An 18647-nucleotide genomic window follows, 5' to 3' on the forward strand; every position below is an offset into this window, starting at 1 on the left:
GTTGCGTTATATTACACGCAGTGTTGCAGACTTCATTATTCGAGAAGTCACAAAGTAAACCTTTTTTCACTGATTTGTGTGACTTTGTTACTAATTTGTAGGACTATTGTAGAGCCTTCCTACCCCTGTCCTGTTACCTGACCCTGGAGCATAGCTGTTGTAATGGTACTTGAATTACGTAACCATTGCGGCACCTCACCTCAAGCTCTCGACACCAGCAATATTCTACTGTGTTTCTGTAAAATAATTAACTTATTTCTGTGATAACATTCAGATTTGATTTCATTAATGTAGAGGTACTTTGATACATCGATATGATTATATTGCAATGATATTATTCTTATGTGTATTCTTTCTTCTGTCACTATGATCTTTGACATACTTGTAACTCTTGAGTTTTTGGGCGCGTAAGCGGTTATTGGAGAGTCAAGTTTTGGTTGTCATGTTGAAAAGACGCAAATTGTTGTCGGTTTGTTAAATGTGACTTTAACAGTGAGGAAGATATTTTTCAAGTATGTTTTATATTGTGAAGTGATGTTGCAACAAAAAAGGAAGTGCAACTTAAATTCGGAGTGCTGATTACTTTTTTACATCACCATTGTCCTAACTTGCAAAAGTTTAATCTTCAAGAATGGTTTATGAAACACATCTATAAAACTTTTGAATATCGCAGAATAACACCTAGGCCTCTTTGCATCCGAGCTTGGAATCATCACTACCTAGATTTTCGACGATTGAGCCACAAGTTCACAACAAGACCAGCTTGGGAAACACGAAAAGATGAGTGCCTAGTTTATCCATTATTTCATGAAATGACTTTATTAACTGTGCTCTAATGACACCTGCCACATAACTTTCTTGTTCCCCGAAAATGCAATATTTAGCAGCGTGAGCAACACTACAATCATAATTAATTTTTTGTTGTGGTAGGGTTCTTAGACTGTGTAATAGTGGCAGGGAGAAATTGTCTCAGCGGTGTACTGCACCAGAAGCCGTTTCACGAACTCGCAAACGCGGCAATTTAAAAATTCATGGTAAGGTGTCATGGGACCAAACTGCTGAGGTCATCGGTCCCTAACCTTACACACTACTTAACCTAACTTTAACTAACTTACGCTAAGCACAACACACACACCCAAGCCCGAGGGAGGACTCGAACCTGCAACGCGGGCAGCCGCGCGGACCGTTACAAGGTGCCTCTGACTGCTCGATCTTTACAAAACTGGCGACGAGGGTTTACAAAATTAAGGTTGTTTTCATCTACGTAGTATGTGGCGTCGGTTCTTTCGGACCAGTCCGAAGAAACAGACACCATTTTCACCCGACAGCCAATATGAATCAAGACACAAAGCAGTTAATGACATTTAGCTCCTTGCGGGCTGTTGTAACCGCAGAAAAGCCAAGTCTAAATGCAGTTGTTCTCAGACGATACACCAGAAATCATACGGGGAGATAGAGTTAACAGGGGACGCCAGGCGTGTCAGAGGGGTCACAAAAGATAACGACGCAGCCAGATAGCCGAGGCGGCGGTCCAAGCGGCCAGGCAGCTGCGCGTGATAAGCAAGGAAGCAGACTCAGCTATTAAGATAAACAGGGCGCTCTGGGCAGGTCCCTTAATAAACAATAACTTGCAGTATCAACACTCTTGGCTAGAGGGAGAAGTCTGGGAGCGGAGAGAGAAAGAAAGAGGGCCCTAGGTGGGGACCGCACTACGTCATGAGGAGCCAATGAAGGGCTCAGGACACAGTGCGTGACCATATAGGGAGAGGCCCCTCTACCCCTCCACCCAGCTTCTGAAGAAAAGTACTGAAGTTAATACTAAAACAATCCCTAATAAGGAAAAGTTGCACTCGACGCTACGTCATGCCAAGCGCTGGCGGGATCGAAGGGGAAGAGCTAACAAAACTCGGAGGCACGCCGCTCCGGGGATCTCTCTCTCTCGGGTTTAGGCAGCGACGGTAGTCAGCGTGAGTAGCAGCCGACTTGGGCTGAGGGCGGGCTGCAGGCAGACAGTTGGAGATAGTCGCCGATGAGCGTTTAGGCAGCGACCGCGGGACTCTGACGTAGGGTGCTAGTGTGGGCAGCAAAGTGCTGGGAAGTTCTATCAGGCAGCCAGAACGGTGGAAGTCAGTCACCGTCTCTGTAATGGGCTTGGCTATTCTGTAGGTACAATCACTACGCAGTTAGGGTGATCTGTATTCTTTATGAATAAATTAGAACTTTTATAACGTCCATACGAGTTTACTTCTACCAACATCCTAGCCTTGTACCTTCACACCAGGGAATTTAACATCTTAGCCAGATCAAAAGTCTCCCTCTCAATTAGGTCAACCGGCTAATTCCCGTTTACGAACCGTGTCGCTCAATCCCTTGCAAAACCCACGCTTGGGACGCGACAGGGCAATGATTTAAATCAGTGGGGAAATTTGAAAATTTGTGCCCCACCGGGATTCGAGCCAGGGTATCCGGCTTTTAATGTAGCGCCCCTTGCCTATTACATTACTGCCGGCATTCCGCCAATTCTCGGAAGAGTCTGGCGCGCATCTGAACTGAAGAGATCATCGATCTTCCACCCCTTAATGACATATATGGTGCCAAGTCCGAAAGAACAGACGCAACATACATGTTATTAAAGCGAGGCTCGCCGGTGATCACTTCAGTGAGAAATGCACACCAGGCTCCAGCTCTTAAGGCGGCCCCACACTTCCGCATTATGCGTATTTAGATGTTCGATCAATCTGAATGGTTTGCAATGTTCCAGCGATTCTGTTCGAACTCTATGCTGATGTACCGACAAGGACCAATTTGGCAGACAAACATGCGAGTACGTAATGGATGTTCAGTTTCTCAATACAGTTCGTCGCACTCACACATTATACATCCGCTGTAAGAACAATTTCGTGCATTTACATTTTTTGTGTCCCACAATATTGGTTGGCTAAATATTATGACGGTATGTCGTATACAACTTCCATAGATATTTCCAGAATGAGATTTTCACTCTGCAGCGGAGTGTGCGCTGATATGAAACTTCCTGGCAGATTAAAACTGTGTGCCCGACCGAGACTCGAACTCGGGATCTTTGCCTTTCGCGGGCAAGTGCTCTACCATTTCTTTTTTTTTTAGTCTTATTTTGTTCGCTTTCGTTCGTTGCAGTGGCTCGGGGCGGACGCCGTAAGACATCCGTTTCAGTTCGTTGTTGATCGGTGCACTCAGTTTTTTATTACAGAGGGCAGCTAACCATCTGACCGAACACGCTGAGCTAACGTGACGGCGAAATTTTCAGTCGAGGGTAGACTTGAACCAAGGAACTCTCGTTGTGTAGCTACTCGCGGGACCACGGTGCTCCTAAATGAAGGGGAGCCAACAGCACCCTCTGAGCTACCGAAGCACGACTCACGCCCGGTACTCACAGCTTTACTTCTGCCAGTACCTCGTCTCCTACCTTCCAAACTTCACAGGTTCGCAGGAGAGCTTCTGTAAAGTTTGGAAGGTAGGAGACGAGGTACTGGCAGAAGTAAAGCTGTGAGTACCGGGCGTGAGTCGTGCTTCGGTAGCTCAAATGGCTGAGCAAAGGCAAAGGTCCCGATTTCGAGTCTCGGTCGGGCACACAGTTTTAATCTGCCAGGAAGTTTCAAGTTCCACAGATATTGATCAAATATGATCGAAGCAGACTAAATCAATTAAAATTTGTGCCGCGGCCGGGACTCGAACCCGGGTCTTCTTGCTTACTAGGCAGATATGCTACCACTACACCACCGAGGTATTATGGCAGACATAGCTGCACGAACTACCTCGGTGGTGTAGTGGTAGCATATCTGCCTAGTAAGCAAGAAGACCCGGGTTCGAGTCCCGGCCGCGGCACAAATTTTAATTGATTTAGTCTGCTTCGATCATATTTGATCATTATCGTGAGATAATAACGAGACGGGAGTCTCAAAGGACACATTTAATTATAAGATCTGAGAAGATCACCATATTGTACAGCAGACGTCCCGCTACGTCCAATGCTGGGTAGCTCGCCAATACCGGCGAGCCCTGGCAATAGTGACGGTATTAAGGGAAAATGAATTAAAGTTTGTGTTGGGGAGGGAACTCGACCTAGGTAGTTCGTGCAACTTTGTCTGCCATAATACCTCGGTGGTGTAGTGGTAGCATATCTGCCTAGTAAGCAAGAAGACCCGGGTTCGAGTCCTGGCCCCGGCACAAATTTTAATTGATTTAGTCTGCTTCGATCATATTTCATCATTATCGTGAGATAATAACGAGACGGGAGTCTCAAAGGACACATTTAATTATAAGATCCACAGATATTGTTTATCATGTAGTCAAGACTATGTAATGAAGCCAAAATCATGGATAAAATTGAAATGTAGTTTGTTTATTAACCCTTTTCTTTTCACTAACTAAATATGAAATATGAGTCGGGATTGGGGGTGATGATCCTATCCTTCTTTATTCGTGTTCTGAATAACGCGTGTCATATAATGTCCAAATATCGACACGAGCCAGGCTCTCAATTCGGCACTTGAATGTCTATTCTTCGCTCTCGAAACGTTCGATGTGATTGTCTTTCACACGCAGGGTTCAATTTAACGGTGTATGCGCTGTTTTTAGTATTTTAGGTCCCCGTTAATTAATATCTGGTAGTTAATAAGCGAACTATTTTTATGCTGGCGCGTTGTTTGTATAAGCTACCCCCGCAACTGTCCATGGGTAAGATTCTCTTAATGTTTCACAATTTTATAAAATGCAGAATTACGTAAAGTACAGCTTTGCGTTGCGTACAACTTTCGTGGGTTCCACAACCGTGATAGTTTACCGATAGTATTTTTCCCAGCTAACAGAGTTCGAATTATGTCGTCGGAATCATTTTCACTTCACCCGACAATAAACGTCTGTGATCACTTCGTCACATGGAATGTATTTTAAACGTGCTTGAAGAGTCCTTAAATAATCTCCTTAACGAATTTCGCAGTTGCGTACCGCTTTTTCATCGACTAGCCCGATCGCGATAACTGAAGGTAGAGAGCTCAATAACGTGTTACATGTTCTTTTATATAATTTAAAAAACAAACGCGCCCCTATATCTTTCTGTCTCGCTTGGTCTTTGCTACTTTGCTACTTTGCTTTTCATTACTTTTCATTATATTGCTTCTTAGTAATACCGTGCAGTTATTAAAGTTTCGTATTATTTTCCCCTTTTTAATTCTTCCAAAATGAAGTCTATTTATCCCCGATTTTAATTAATATGATGCTAATTGACACGCCTGCCCGCGAAGTACCGTTATAATGGAGAAAGAGACAAGAAAATCAACAGAATTGCGAGATAGTTTCCACTGTGTGTCTACCACTAATTAATACGGGTATAGTGTTTTCGTTTCTTTAATTACTCTTTACTCTATATACCACAGTTTATCTTTTTTCCATAACACAAGCAAAGAGTTCGCCAAAGCAAGCGCATCGTCGTCTGAGCTCGACCTTTTCTGATAAACAAACCTATGCTCGTACAGGCTTGCTTGAACCGTGTGTAAGCGCAAGCTTGCTTTTCACGCATGCAGTTCAATGTTTGACAACCATCACGGGAATCGGCGAAACGCCGCGAGTAATGAGGAATGCGTTTGGGGGACAATACAGCAGTACTATGCGGATCAGCTGAGAATTTAAGTGTGACGGGAGGCGCGCTATGGAGGCCCCTGCTGTTGCAGCGACCACCACGTCCGTGCGGCTTAGTGATCAGAGCATCTGCCTACTAAGCAGTATACCCGGGATCGGATCCCGGTTGGGTATAAATCTTCAACTTTACCCATCGGTGTAAATCAATGCCTGCTAGCAGCAAAATGTCTAATTATTTTTGTGCCCTTACTATCTACCGTCCTCAGGATACTTGGGCATTGACAGGTTGTGACAAGAGCGAATGGGAGTTCATTTGAAATGGAAAAATAACTTCAGTGAATTAGAGTGTGTTTCAGTGTTAAATTTGTAAGTGTATAAAGTTCGCATCCAAATGCGTTTCACTAAAATGAATATATTACTGAGAAGCGCTGCTATTTTAAACGTAATACATGAGTAAACGAGAAACTAACTCCATATTTAGGGTTCGTTGCATGACACTCAGACGAAGAAACGGAACTCTTATAGGGTTACTTCGTTGTCATTCCATCTGTCTCTTTGTCTGTTTGTATCCTCCGCCTCCGTAGCGTAGCGGCAGCGTTACCGCCCACCACGCAGAGGACCCGGTTTCGATTCCCGGCAGGGGACTGGGTGCTGCGTCTCCTTCATCATCATTGACTCGCAAGTCGCCGAAGTGGTGTCACCTAAAATAGGCTTCCAATATGGCCAACAATGCCATACCATCATTTCGATTTTTTTTTCTGTCTGTCTGTCCGACTGTTGAAAACACTTTTCCCCAGGAACGGCTAGACGAATCAAGTTGAAATTAACGTCACACACTAAGGTATATATTAAACAATTGCTCTGTGCTACAAAAGAACGCTGAAGATCACATGGGTGTGTCACGTAACTAATGGGGAGGTTCTGAATGGAATTGGGGAGAAGAGGCACAACTTGAGTAGAAGAAGGGATCGGTTGGTAGGACACGTTTTGAGGCGGTATCACCAATTTAGTATTGGAGGGCAACGTGGAGGGTAAGAATCGTAGGGGGAGACCAAGATATGAATACACTAAACAGATTCAGAAGGATGTACAGGGTGTCCGAAAAGTCTTTCCCTGATTACATAAATTGATAACTCAGGCTAGAAGTAGGATACAAATATGAAACTGGTGTCTTATTGTTTACAAACTATCAAAGTTTTTTTCACACATCAGTAAACTTCCACTTCCATTGTTGCCCAATGACAGTACACGTCGATATGACTCTGCGGTCGAAATGCTATCACGTATTGAGGACGAGGATGGTCATCTCAGACGAACTGCCTTTTCCGACGAAGCGACCTTTTTTGTCAGTGGAGTAGTGAATCGCCATAATGTGCGCATTTAGGGTTCACAACCCCCTGGCGAGGTCATGGAGTGCACCAGAGGCAGTCCAAGGATGAATGTTTGGTGCGCGATATTGCACGATCGAATTATCGGGTCATCCTTCTTCTCTGAGGCTACCATCACATCTGCAGTGTATCTGGACATGTTGCAACTGTATGCTGTTCCTGAGCTGCTTCAGTATCACCCCGAAGTCTTGTTTCAGCAAGACGGTGCACCGCCTCATTGGGGTTTGGACGTCCGTGCCTATCTCGATATGACCTTTTCTGGGCGATGGATTGGTCGCGATGGGCCAACGGTTTGGCCTCCACGCTCTCCTGACATAACCCCATTAGAATTTTTTTATGGGGTTATGTCAAGGACGAGGTCTACCGAACACGTGTACCAGATCTTGAAGCCCTGCGGCAACGGATAACCGCAATCGTTGAATAGATCCCTCCAGTGATGTTGGCTAATGTGTGGACGGAAACTGAATATCGCCTAGATGTGCTACATGCTACCAAGGGTGCTCATGTGGAAGTTTACTGATGTGTGAAAAATACTTTGATAGTTTGTAAACAATTAGACAACTGTTTTATATTTGTATATTACTTCTAGCCTGAGTTATCAATTTATGTAATCAGGGAAAGACTTTTCGGACACCCTGTAGGTTGCAATAGATACTGGAAGTTGAAGAAGCTTGCACAGGATAGAGTAGCGTGGAGAACTGCATCAAACCAGTCTCTGGCTGAAAACCACAACAACAACAACTAATAATAATAATACTAAGGTGTATAGTCCCTTGGTGGTAACATATAAGTCAATGGAATCAGAAGATACGGCCATTTATGTCACATTGTGACTCTCGCAAACTGTGCTCGTCAAAAGCTACGGACACTTCCCGTTGGCCTAGAATCATAAAATTTCGCAAAAAAGAACGTTCCACATCACAGACAAAGCAAAAAATACGAAACCAGTAAAATTATAGTTGTATCACACGGAAAAAATATTTATTTCGTCATTTGTTATCCGACTTCAAACTTACAATTGTTATGAGGAGTAATTGTACATTTAGGATGACTTTGTCGCATTGGTGAAGGTCAAATATCGGGGAAAGAATGGCTTTACTGTTTGTGTGACGCGTTTGGGAATTTATCCACCACCAGATATCCAGGAGTGATTACTGCACGTAAATATGGCATTCTGAGTTGCACGTGAAACAAACGTTCGCAGAATAGTGCGCGTGTAGTAATCATCCCTGGATGTGTGATGATGGATAAATTCTGAAACGCTTTATATGAGCAATAAATTAAAACGTTCTCGAAAAGCTTAGAATCACTGTGACCGGTATCTTGCTTGTATCAATATCGATAGCAGGCAAGAATTGTGGAGATTTTCTATTCGGATAAACTGTCTATGTAGATAATATAGTTTGCACGGAACGCTAGAGCTACTCGCACGTGACGAATTTTTTTACGTATAAAATGACTCTCGATTTCCACGTATTTGATATGCGCCACCATTCCGCGAAACATTAATATTCTCTTATAATGGGATTTATCTGTGCACCTGTTTCTCTGGAAATGCGGCGCCTGGATTTCCGCGTACAGCGTTCAAACCCAATCACTCACCCCACATCGACCGCCTCTGCCTTTGCCATTAACACTGCCAGTTTGTTTAAACTTCTCATACCGTTGTTCATCACCATAGGCACTTCAGAAGTTTCGCTGAACTGTAACAGTCTACCGTGTTCGATGGAACTGCAAATTACATTGCGCTTTCTTCTACACAGACGTTTACCAGTAATAAGCTTTATGGGTTACAGTCTGTTAAGTAGGATCATGATCGGATTAATCAACAGAAAAATTTGACAACAAACTAAAACGAATATACGAGGAGGGGGGGGGGGGGGGGGGGGGAAGGCGGTTCGAAAAGTTTCTAGCCTAACAAATAAAGAATGACAGAAATGTCGTAATACCAGTGTATTTTTCAACTTAAAGCAGTAAAGGAGTTTTGCTATTTGGGAAGCAAAATAACTGATGATGGTCGAAGTAGAGAGGATATAAAATGTAGACTGGCAATGGCAAGGAAAGCGTTTCTGGAGAAGAGAAATTTTTTAACATCGAGTATAGATTTAAGTGTCAGGAAGTCTTTCTAAAAGTATTTGTATGGAGTGTGGCCATGTATGGAAGTGAAACACGGACGATAAATAGTTTGGACAAGAAGAGAATAGGAGCTTTCGAAATGTGGTGCTACAGAAGAATTCTGAAGATTAGATGGGTAGATCACATAACTAATGAGGAAGAATTGAATAGAATTGGGGAGAAGAGGAGTTTGTGCCACAACTTGACTAGAAGAAGAGACCAGTTGGTAGTGCATGTTCTGAGGCATCAAAGGGTCACAAATTTAGCATTGGAGGGCAGCGTGGAGGGTAAAAATCGTAGAGGGAGACCAAGAGATGAATACACTAAGCAGATTCAGAAGGATGTAGGCTGCAGTAGGTACTGGGAGATGAAGAAGCTTGCACAGGATAGAGTAGCATGGAGAGCTGCATCAAACTAGTCTTATGACTGAAGACCACAACAACAACGACAATATCCGTGTAGACTAACACACTTGCGGGCACGCTTAGATAACTTCTGCAAAGCGTTCAAATAAAAGGTCTTCGATTTCGAGTCCAAAGAAGCGTTCTCAACATAAATCACTGCATCATAATTGTCAAATCATCGTCCTTTGAAGTCATTTTTTTAGGTTCGAGAAAAGAAAAATGTCTGATGGAGCCAAATCTGGATAATATGGTGGATGACGTAACAATTCGAACACGCAGTCATTCTGGGTTCCGCGTGTTGCGAGGGCTTTGTGCGCCTTTGCGATTGTCCTGATGGCAAAAGAACTGCGCGCGCCAATTTTCCGTGCCTTTTTTTGTTTACCTCTTCTCTCAAACGGCTCAGGGCCATTGTCGTGGCTGTTGTTTTGTCTCAGGATCAAAGTGGCGACCCCACCTTTCGTCCATTGTCACATGAAAGCCGACTTCATCCGCTTCAGATTGGCGGACGATCTCCTTTACAATACTGCCCACGTTCCCGTGCCCCATCTGCATTCAAGTCTTTCGGGACCCACCGAGGTGAAACTTCCCGCATTCCCAAAATACCCACAACAATGTCATGAGCACGGCCACGGGAGATTCCAGATGTCATTTCAATGTGGTGCAACGTTGTTCGTCGATTCTGCAAAATCGTATCGTCAATTGCTTGATCAGCGGCGACGGCGACAGGCCTCCTTCTTCTTGGCGTATCTTCCACACTCTTTCTTCCACGTCTGAAGTCGGACGACGAGTTTTTCGTCGTTGCATAAGACGCAGCACTGTTCTTAAGTAGTCGGCCGCTACGACCGAGCTGTACTAGGCGCTTCAGTCCGGAAACGCGCGACTGCTACGGTCGCAGGTTTGAATCCTGCCTCGGGCGTGGATGTGTGTGATATCCTTAGGTTAGTTAGGTTTAAGTAGTTCTAACAAGGGAACCTTCCCATCGGACCCCTCTCAGATTTAGTTATAAGTTGGCACAGTGGATAGGCTTTTAAAAACTGAACGCAGATCAATCGAAAAAACAGGAAGGAGTTGTGTGGAACTATGGAAAAAATAAGCAAAATATGCAAACTGAATAGTCCATGGGCAAGATAGGCAACATCAAGGACAGGGTGAGCTCAGGAGCGCCGTGGTCCCGTGGTTAGCGTGAGCAGCTGCGGAACGAGAGGTCCTTGGTTCAAGTCGGCCGAAGAACCATTGCAAGTGGGTCTCTTTTCTCCTTCGCCGATCTAAGACACTTTGATCTTCCTTGTCGGTTTGAAAATCGTCTTTACGCTATGTTTGCGCAATATACGGCCGATTCTGTCCGTCACTCTGGGAAGGTATGGCAGAAAGGCCGTACCCGACATTTCTTTTTCTGGTTCCTTACTTCGCCGAGTGTTTGGCTCTGTTACACTTCTAATATAATTTGCGGAGTACCCATTGCTCCTCAGAACAGTTTCCAGGTGTTGCATTTCTCGTTTCGGGTGTTTCGACTCACATATTCGTCCTGCTCTCGTTACGAGCGCACTAATCGTGCCTCTTTTCTGGCTCGGGTGGTGGTTTGACAGTTTGTGCAGGTATCGGACCGTGTGTGTCGGTTTTCGATACACGCTGTGTCCCAGGTTTTCGCCGTCCCTTGTGACCAGCACGTCTAGAAATGGAACTTCTTCATGGAACAATTCCAAGCACAGGCACTGGACTCTGCGCCTTGCAAACCTAAGGTGTGTTACAGGTACGTCGATGATACTTTCGTGGTGTGGAGCCATGGTGGAGAACAGCTCGGTGACTTCCTAAGACACTTGAACAGCCTCCAAGCCAACATAACATTTACCATGGAAGTAGAAAAGGATAAGAAACTGCCATTTCTAGATGTGCTGGTCACAAGGGACGGCGAAAACCAGGGACACAGCGTGTATCGAAAACCGACACACACGGACCGATAACTGCACAAACTGTCAAACCACCACCCGAGCCAGAAAAGAGGCACGATTAGTACGCTCGTAACAAGAGCAGGACGAATATGTGAGCCGCAACACCTGAAACGAGAAATGCAACACCTGGAAACTGTTCTGAGGAGCAATGGGTACTCCACAAATTATATTAGAAGTGTAACAGAGCCAAACACTCGGCGAAGTAAGGAACCAGAAAAAGAAATGTCGGGTACGGCCTTTCTGCCATACATTCACAGAGTGACGGACAGAATCGGTCGTATATTGCGCAAACATGGCGTAAAGACGATTTTCAAACCGACAAGGAAGATCAAAGAGTGCCTTAGATCGGCGAAGGAGAAAAGAGACCCACTTGCAATGACGGGAATATACCGTATACCGTGCACATGCGGAAAAGTTTATGACGGAATGACTGGACGATCAATTAACACCAGGATCAAAGAGCATAAGCGACATTGCAGGTTGGGGTAGGTGGAGACATCGCACTGAATGAGACCGACCACGTAATAAAATTCGCCAACACGGAAGTTCTGGCTGCAGAGAAGCACTATCACACGCGCTTGTTCAGAGAAGCTGTATAAATACAAAAACACGCGAACAGTACAACGATAAATATGAAAGCCTTAAGGTAAACGGATCCTGGCTTCCCGTACTGCAGCGAAAGGCCGTCGCATGTAGCAAGAGGAGAACCGCACCGGAAATGACCGCGGAGAAGCCCTCGGACGTTGGCGCGCCAGGTACATGTAGTCTGCGGCCGCTAGCTCGGCTCCAGTTGACCACCTGCAATGGAGGGTGAAGCTTTGACAATGCCAGCCACTGGGGCTGGCGAAACGTCAGAAAAATCTTTAGATGAACCTCGGCCGAAGAACCCGAGTCACAAGCCAATAGGCAGTTAGTCGAGGACAAAGAGGCTATTAAGCAGGTGGTCGTAACGTTTTGGTTGATCAGTGTATGGTGACGGTGTACGGCTGTCGAGCAGTTGTGCGCGGGCGCTGATGACCGCGCAGTTGAGTGCCCATAACCCAGACATCATCATCATCAAGCATTTGTGGAGCGTTGAATTGTTAGACACGGAAGTGCGCGTTTATTTTTTTAAAAAAATGTTGTGTGATGAATGTCCATGTTGCATCGGCGAGGTCTTTTGAGCGGCTGTGCGCAGCCGGAAGCTGGCCTTCCTGTGTCGGGGCCAGAACAGGAAGCGCCTTTGTGTGCCCGGGCTGGCTGACCCCACACTGGAGCAGCGCGCCGCTCGTTACGACCGGAATACTGAGCGTGCTGGCGATAGGCCACCAAACCTCGGAAACATCCTTGGCAGCGCCACATTCTCAGCCGGAGTAAAAACATGCTTAACGCAGAATTATTTCCAATTCCAACAGTCTCTGTACAGCCACCAAATGAGTTAGCAATGGGGTCACCACTGAGCCCCTTATTAGCTGGAATGTTTATGTATAGGGCCTAATTTCGAGCAAACATATTTTAGATAAAGAGCCTCTAAGTTCTAAAATAAAATATTGGACTAGGTATGTGGATGATGTATTGTGGTTGTGGATAGGTACCATAAGACTATTACACTACTGGCCATTAAAATTGCTACACCAAGAAGAAATGCAGATGATAAACGGGTATTCATTGGACAAATATATTATACTAGAACTGACATATGATTACATTTTCATGCATTTTGGATGCATAGATCCTGAGAAATCGGTACCCAGAACAACCATCTCTGCCCGTTATAACGGCCTCGATACGCCTGGGCATTGAGTCAAACAGAGCTTGGATGGCGTGCACAGGTACAGCTGCCCATGCAGCTTCAACACGATACCACAGTTCATCAAAACTAGTGACTGGCGTATTGTGACGAGCCAGTTGCTCGGCCACCATTGGCCAGACGTTTTCAATTGATGAGAGATCTGGAGAATGTGCTGGCCAGGGCAGCTGTCGAACATTTTCTGTATCCAGAAAGGCCCTTACAGGACCTGCAACATGCGGTCGTGCATTATCTTGCTGAAATGTAGGGTTTCGCAGGGATCGAATGACGGGTAGAGCGACGGGTCGTAACACTTCTGAAATGTAACGTCCCCTGTTCAAAGCGCCGTCAATGTGAACAAGAGGTGACCTAGGCGTGTAACCAATGTCACTCCATACCATCACGCCGGGTGATAACGCCAGTAAGGCAACGACGGATACACGCTTCCAATGTCAGTTCACCGCAATGTCGTCAAACACAGATGTGACCATCATGATGCTATAAACAGAACCTGAATTCATCCGAAATATAACGTTTTGCCATTCGTGCACCTAGGTTCGTCGTACAGTACACCTATTGCAGGCACTCCTGTCTGCAACGCAGTTTCAACAAAAACAGCAGCCATGGCCTCTACGCTGAACACTGTAGCTTAATAAATATGTAATGTACTGAATCGACTGTGAGAAAGCTAAGTGGCAAAGACGTTATCTGAGAGACTCTATGATAATTACATCGTTGACTCGGAATATAGCTCTCTCTCTGTGGTTTACTCGTAACTGAGGGTAACTAGACTTTTCTGTTCGCTTCTTTCGATGTTATGTGTACAAGAGACACAATAAACCGGTATTATTTCATGAGAATGAAGGTGCGCGTCACGACCTTTATTAGTATTTTTGGAAGTATTGAAACAGCAGAATTGTTTCAGATTGAATACGACGTGTGCGGGAAGAGACGTGGACAACAGCACTCGAACCTGCAATCTCATGTATGAATAGTTGCTAAGAATATCCAGCCGTCTCTCACAAGACTCTTCATAAGCGCAACAAACAATAATTCTTTTAACAGCACCGTCAGAAAATTTTATCACGTTGTTACGACCTTTTACTGCGAGCGTAATACATCGACAACAGACAAACAAAAATAGACAGACACATAAAAGAATCTACCATAACACGCGAGGCAGTACTGACCCTACGACTTATCTAGGTTAAGGAAAGGCAAACTTACGTTTCTAGCATTTGTAGACTTGGAGAAAGCTTTTGACAATGTTTACTGGAATACTCTCTTTAAAATCCTGAAGGTGGCAGGGGTAAAATACAGAGAGCGAGAGGCCATTTTAATTCCTGCTCCAAATTTTTCTTTTGTTTCCTCTACTCCTTGCTCAATATGCAGATTGATTAGACTGAGCATGAAGCTGTCTACCTGTAATATTTAAGTGAAGAGAAATGAGGACCGTGTTGGCTGAGTCAGAAACTGGATCAGATGTTTTCCAGACACGACTAGAAATTTCACTTTAGATCTTAACATGTAAACACGGCAATGAAGAACCGTTTCCGAAATTCGATTTTCGCCTTTGGGAAGATGTGTGGCATGTGAAAGTATTGGGGTGGGAGACATGGGTGGGAAGGGGGAGAGGAAGATATTGTCCAACTTTGGGGACGTTCACGCAGCGGTTTTGGCACGGGTCTACATCTACATCTACATACATACTCCGCAATCCACCATACGGTGCGTCGCGGAGGGTACCTCGTACCACGACTAGCATCTTCTCTCCCTGTTCCACACCCAAACAGAACGAGGGGAAAATGACTGCCTATATGGCTCTGTACGAGCCCTAATCTCTCTTATCTTTGTGGTCTCTCCGCGAAATGCAAGTTGGCGGCAGTAAAATTGTACTGCAGTCAGCCTCAAATGCTGGTTCTCTAAATTTCCTCATTAGCGATTCACGAAAAGAACTCCTCCTTTCCTCTAGAGACTCCCACCCGAGTTCCGGAATCATTTCCGTAACACTCGCGTGATGATCAAACCTACCAGTAACGAATCTAGCAGCCTGCCTCTGAATTGCTCCTATGTCCTCCTTCAATTCGACCTGATAGCGATCCCAAAGGCTCGAGCAGTACTCAAGAATAGGTCGTATTAGTGTTTTATAAGCGGTCTGCTTTACAGATGAACCACATCTTCCCAAAATTCTATCAATGAACCGAAGACGACTATCCGTCTTCCCCACAACTGCCATTACATGCTTGTCCCACTTCATATCGCTCTGCAGTGTTACACCCAAATATTTAATCGACGTGACTGTGTCAAGCGCTACACTACTAATGGAGTATTCAAACATTACGGGATCCTTTTCCCTATTCACCTGCATTAATTTACAATTATCTATATTTAGAGTTAGCTGCCATTCTTTACACCAATCGCAAATCCTGTCCAAGTCATCTTGTATCTTCGTACAGCCACTCAACGACGACACCTTCCCGTGCACCACAGCATCATCAGCAAACAGCCGCACATTGCTATCCCCCCTATCCGAAAGATCATTTATGTAGATAGAAAACAACAGCGGACCTACCACACTTCCCTGGGGCACTCCAGATGATACCCTCACCTCCGATGAACACTCACCATCGAGGACAACGTACTGGGTTCTATTACTTAAGAAGTCCTCGAGCCACTCACATACTTAGGAACCAATTCCATATGTTCGTAACTTAGTTAGGAGTCTGCAGTGGGGCACCGAGTCAAACCCTTTCCGGAAGTCGAGGAATATGGCATCCGTCTGATACCCTTCATCCATCGTTCGAAGATATCATGTGAAAAAAGGGCGAGTTGCGTTTCGCAGGAGCGATGTTGATGCATGGACTTCTCTGTCTCAAGGAAACTCATTATATTCGAACTGAGAATATGTTCGAGAATCCTGCAACAAACCGATGTGAAGGATATTGTTCTGTAATTTTTGAGGATCCGTCTTTCTACCCTTCTGATATACAGGCGTCACCTGCGCTTTTTTCCAGTCACTCGGGACTTTACGTTGGGCAAGAGATTCGCGATAAATGCAAGCTAAGTAAGGAGCCAATGCATTAGAGTACTCTCTGTAAAACCGAATTTAAGTCCCATCAGGACCTGGCGATTTATTTATTTTCAACCCCTCCAGCTGCTTCACAACCCCAGGTATGTCGACCAGCGAGCGGCTTTCCATCGTCGACGAACTGAAAGAGTGGCCTAACGGTCCGACCGATGTTTACATACACCTGTTGATTATGTCGAAAAATGGGGTGGCGTATCTGTGGGACTCTGAAGTGTAGTACAGAATTCAATAAAAGTTTATCGGCCCGAAGTAGTAATGTGTAATTCCTTTTTGAAGTCCCTTCGTATAAAGGTAAATGGGGGCGAGAACCAGACAGTGGTCCCTAAATATGGAAGTAAATAGGAATATAAAAAAAGGGAGGAAGGATTATCTGTTTAGCAAGAGTAATAGAAGACGGATTTCAGACTACCTAACAGATCAAAGCGAAAATTTCTGTTCCGACACTGCCAATCTTGAGTGTTTATGTAAAAAGTTCAAGGCAATCGTAAAATGAAAGGTACATGCCGAGTAAAACTGTGAGGGACGGGAAAAACCCACCGTGGTTCAACAACAAAGTTAGGAGCTTCACTCCAAGTTTAAACGCAGCCACAATCTCTCAGACAAACAGAAGCTAAACGATGTCAAAGTTACCGTAAGGAGGGCTATGCCTGAAGCGTTCAATGAATTCGAAAGTAAAATTCTATGTACCGACTTGACAGAAAATCCTAGGAAGTTCTGGTCTTATGTTAAATCAGTAAGTGGCTTGAAACAGCATATCCAGACACTCCGGGATGATGATGGCATTGAAACAGAGGATGACACGCTAAAGCTGAAATACTAAACACCATTTTCCAAAACTGTTTCACAAAGGAAGACCGCACTGCAGTTCCTTCTCTAAATCCTTGCACAAACGAAAAAAATGGCTGACATCGAAATAAGTGTCCAAGGAAGAGAAAAGCAACTAAAGTCAATCAACAGTCCACTAGACCTGACGGGATACCAATTCGATTCTACACAGAGTACGCGAAAGAACTTGCCAGTCTTCTAACAGGGGTGTACTGCAACTCTCTAGAGGAACGGAAGGTTCCAAATGACACGTAGTCCCAGTCTTGAAGAAGGTTCGTCGAACAGATGCACAAAACTATAGGCCTATACCTCTTACGTCGATCTGTTCTAGAATTTTAGAACATGTTTTTTGCTCGCGTATCATGTCGTTTGTGGAATCCCAGAATCTACTCTGTAGGAATCAACATGGATTACGGAAACAGCGATCGTGTGAGACCCAACTCGCTTTATTTGTTCATGAGACCCAGAAAATATTAGATACAGGCTCCCAGGTGGATGCCATTTTCCTCGACTTCCGGAAGGTGTTCGATACAGTTCCGCACTGTCGCCTGATAAACAAAGTAAGAGCCTACGGAATATCAAACCAGCTGTGTGGCTGGATCGATTAGCAAACAGAACACAGCATTTTGTGCTCATCGGAGAGACGTCTACAGACGTTAAAGTAACCTCTGGCGTGCCACAGGGGAGTGTTATACGGCCATTGCTTTTCAGAATATATATAAATGACCTAGTAGATAGTGTCGGAAGTTCCATGCGGCTTTTCTCGCATGATGCTGTACTATACAGAGAAGTTGCAGCATTAGAAAATTGTAGCGAAATGCAGGAAGATCTGCAGCGGATAGGCACATTGTACAGGGAGCGGCAACTGACCCTTAACATAGACAAATGTAATGTATTGCGAATACATAGAAAGAAGGATCCTTTATTGTATGATTATATGATAGCGGAACAAACACTGGTAGCAGTTACTTCTGTAAAATATCTGGGAGTATGCGTGCGGAACGATTTGAAGTGGAATGATCATATAAAATTAAGTGTTGGTAAGGCGGGTACCAGGTTGAGATTCATTGGGAGAGTCCTTAGAAAATGTAGTCCATCAACGAAGGAGGTGGCTTACAAAACGTTCGACCTATATTTGAGTATTGCTCATCAGTGTTGGATACGTACCAGATCAGGTTGACGGAGGAGATAGAGGAAATCCAAAGAAGAGCGGCGCGTTTCGTCACAGGGTTATTTGGTAAGCGTGATAGTGTTACGGAGATGTTTAGCAAACTCAGGTGGCAGACTCTTCAAGATAGGCGCTCTGCATCGCGGTGTAGCTTGCTGTCCAGGTTTCGAGAGGGTGCGTTTCGGGATGAGATATCCTATATATTGCTTCCCCCTACTTATACCTCCCGAGGAGATCACGAATGTAAAATTAGAGAGATTCGAGCGCGTACGGAGGTTTCCGGCAGTCGTTCTTCCCGCGAACCATACGCGACTGGAACTGGAAAC

General features: G+C 44.8%; 1 protein-coding gene and 2 non-coding genes across 3 annotated transcripts in view; 2 read left to right on the forward strand and 1 right to left on the reverse strand.

The window, feature by feature from the left end:
* LOC126292244 (lysosomal-associated transmembrane protein 4B-like) overlaps positions 1 to 18647 on the forward strand; it is a 201597-nt gene that overhangs the window by 17704 nt on the left and 165246 nt on the right. The gene's annotated exons all lie outside the window — the stretch shown is intronic.
* Positions 3694 to 3773, reverse strand: Trnat-agu (transfer RNA threonine (anticodon AGU)). Its single transcript has one exon. It is a non-coding gene; the product is annotated as a tRNA-Thr (tRNA).
* On the forward strand, positions 3793 to 3864 carry Trnat-agu (transfer RNA threonine (anticodon AGU)). The gene has a single exon. It is a non-coding gene; the product is annotated as a tRNA-Thr (tRNA).

This window comes from Schistocerca gregaria, chromosome 9, assembly GCF_023897955.1.
Source record: "Schistocerca gregaria isolate iqSchGreg1 chromosome 9, iqSchGreg1.2, whole genome shotgun sequence".
Lineage (NCBI taxonomy): Eukaryota > Metazoa > Arthropoda > Insecta > Orthoptera > Acrididae > Schistocerca > Schistocerca gregaria.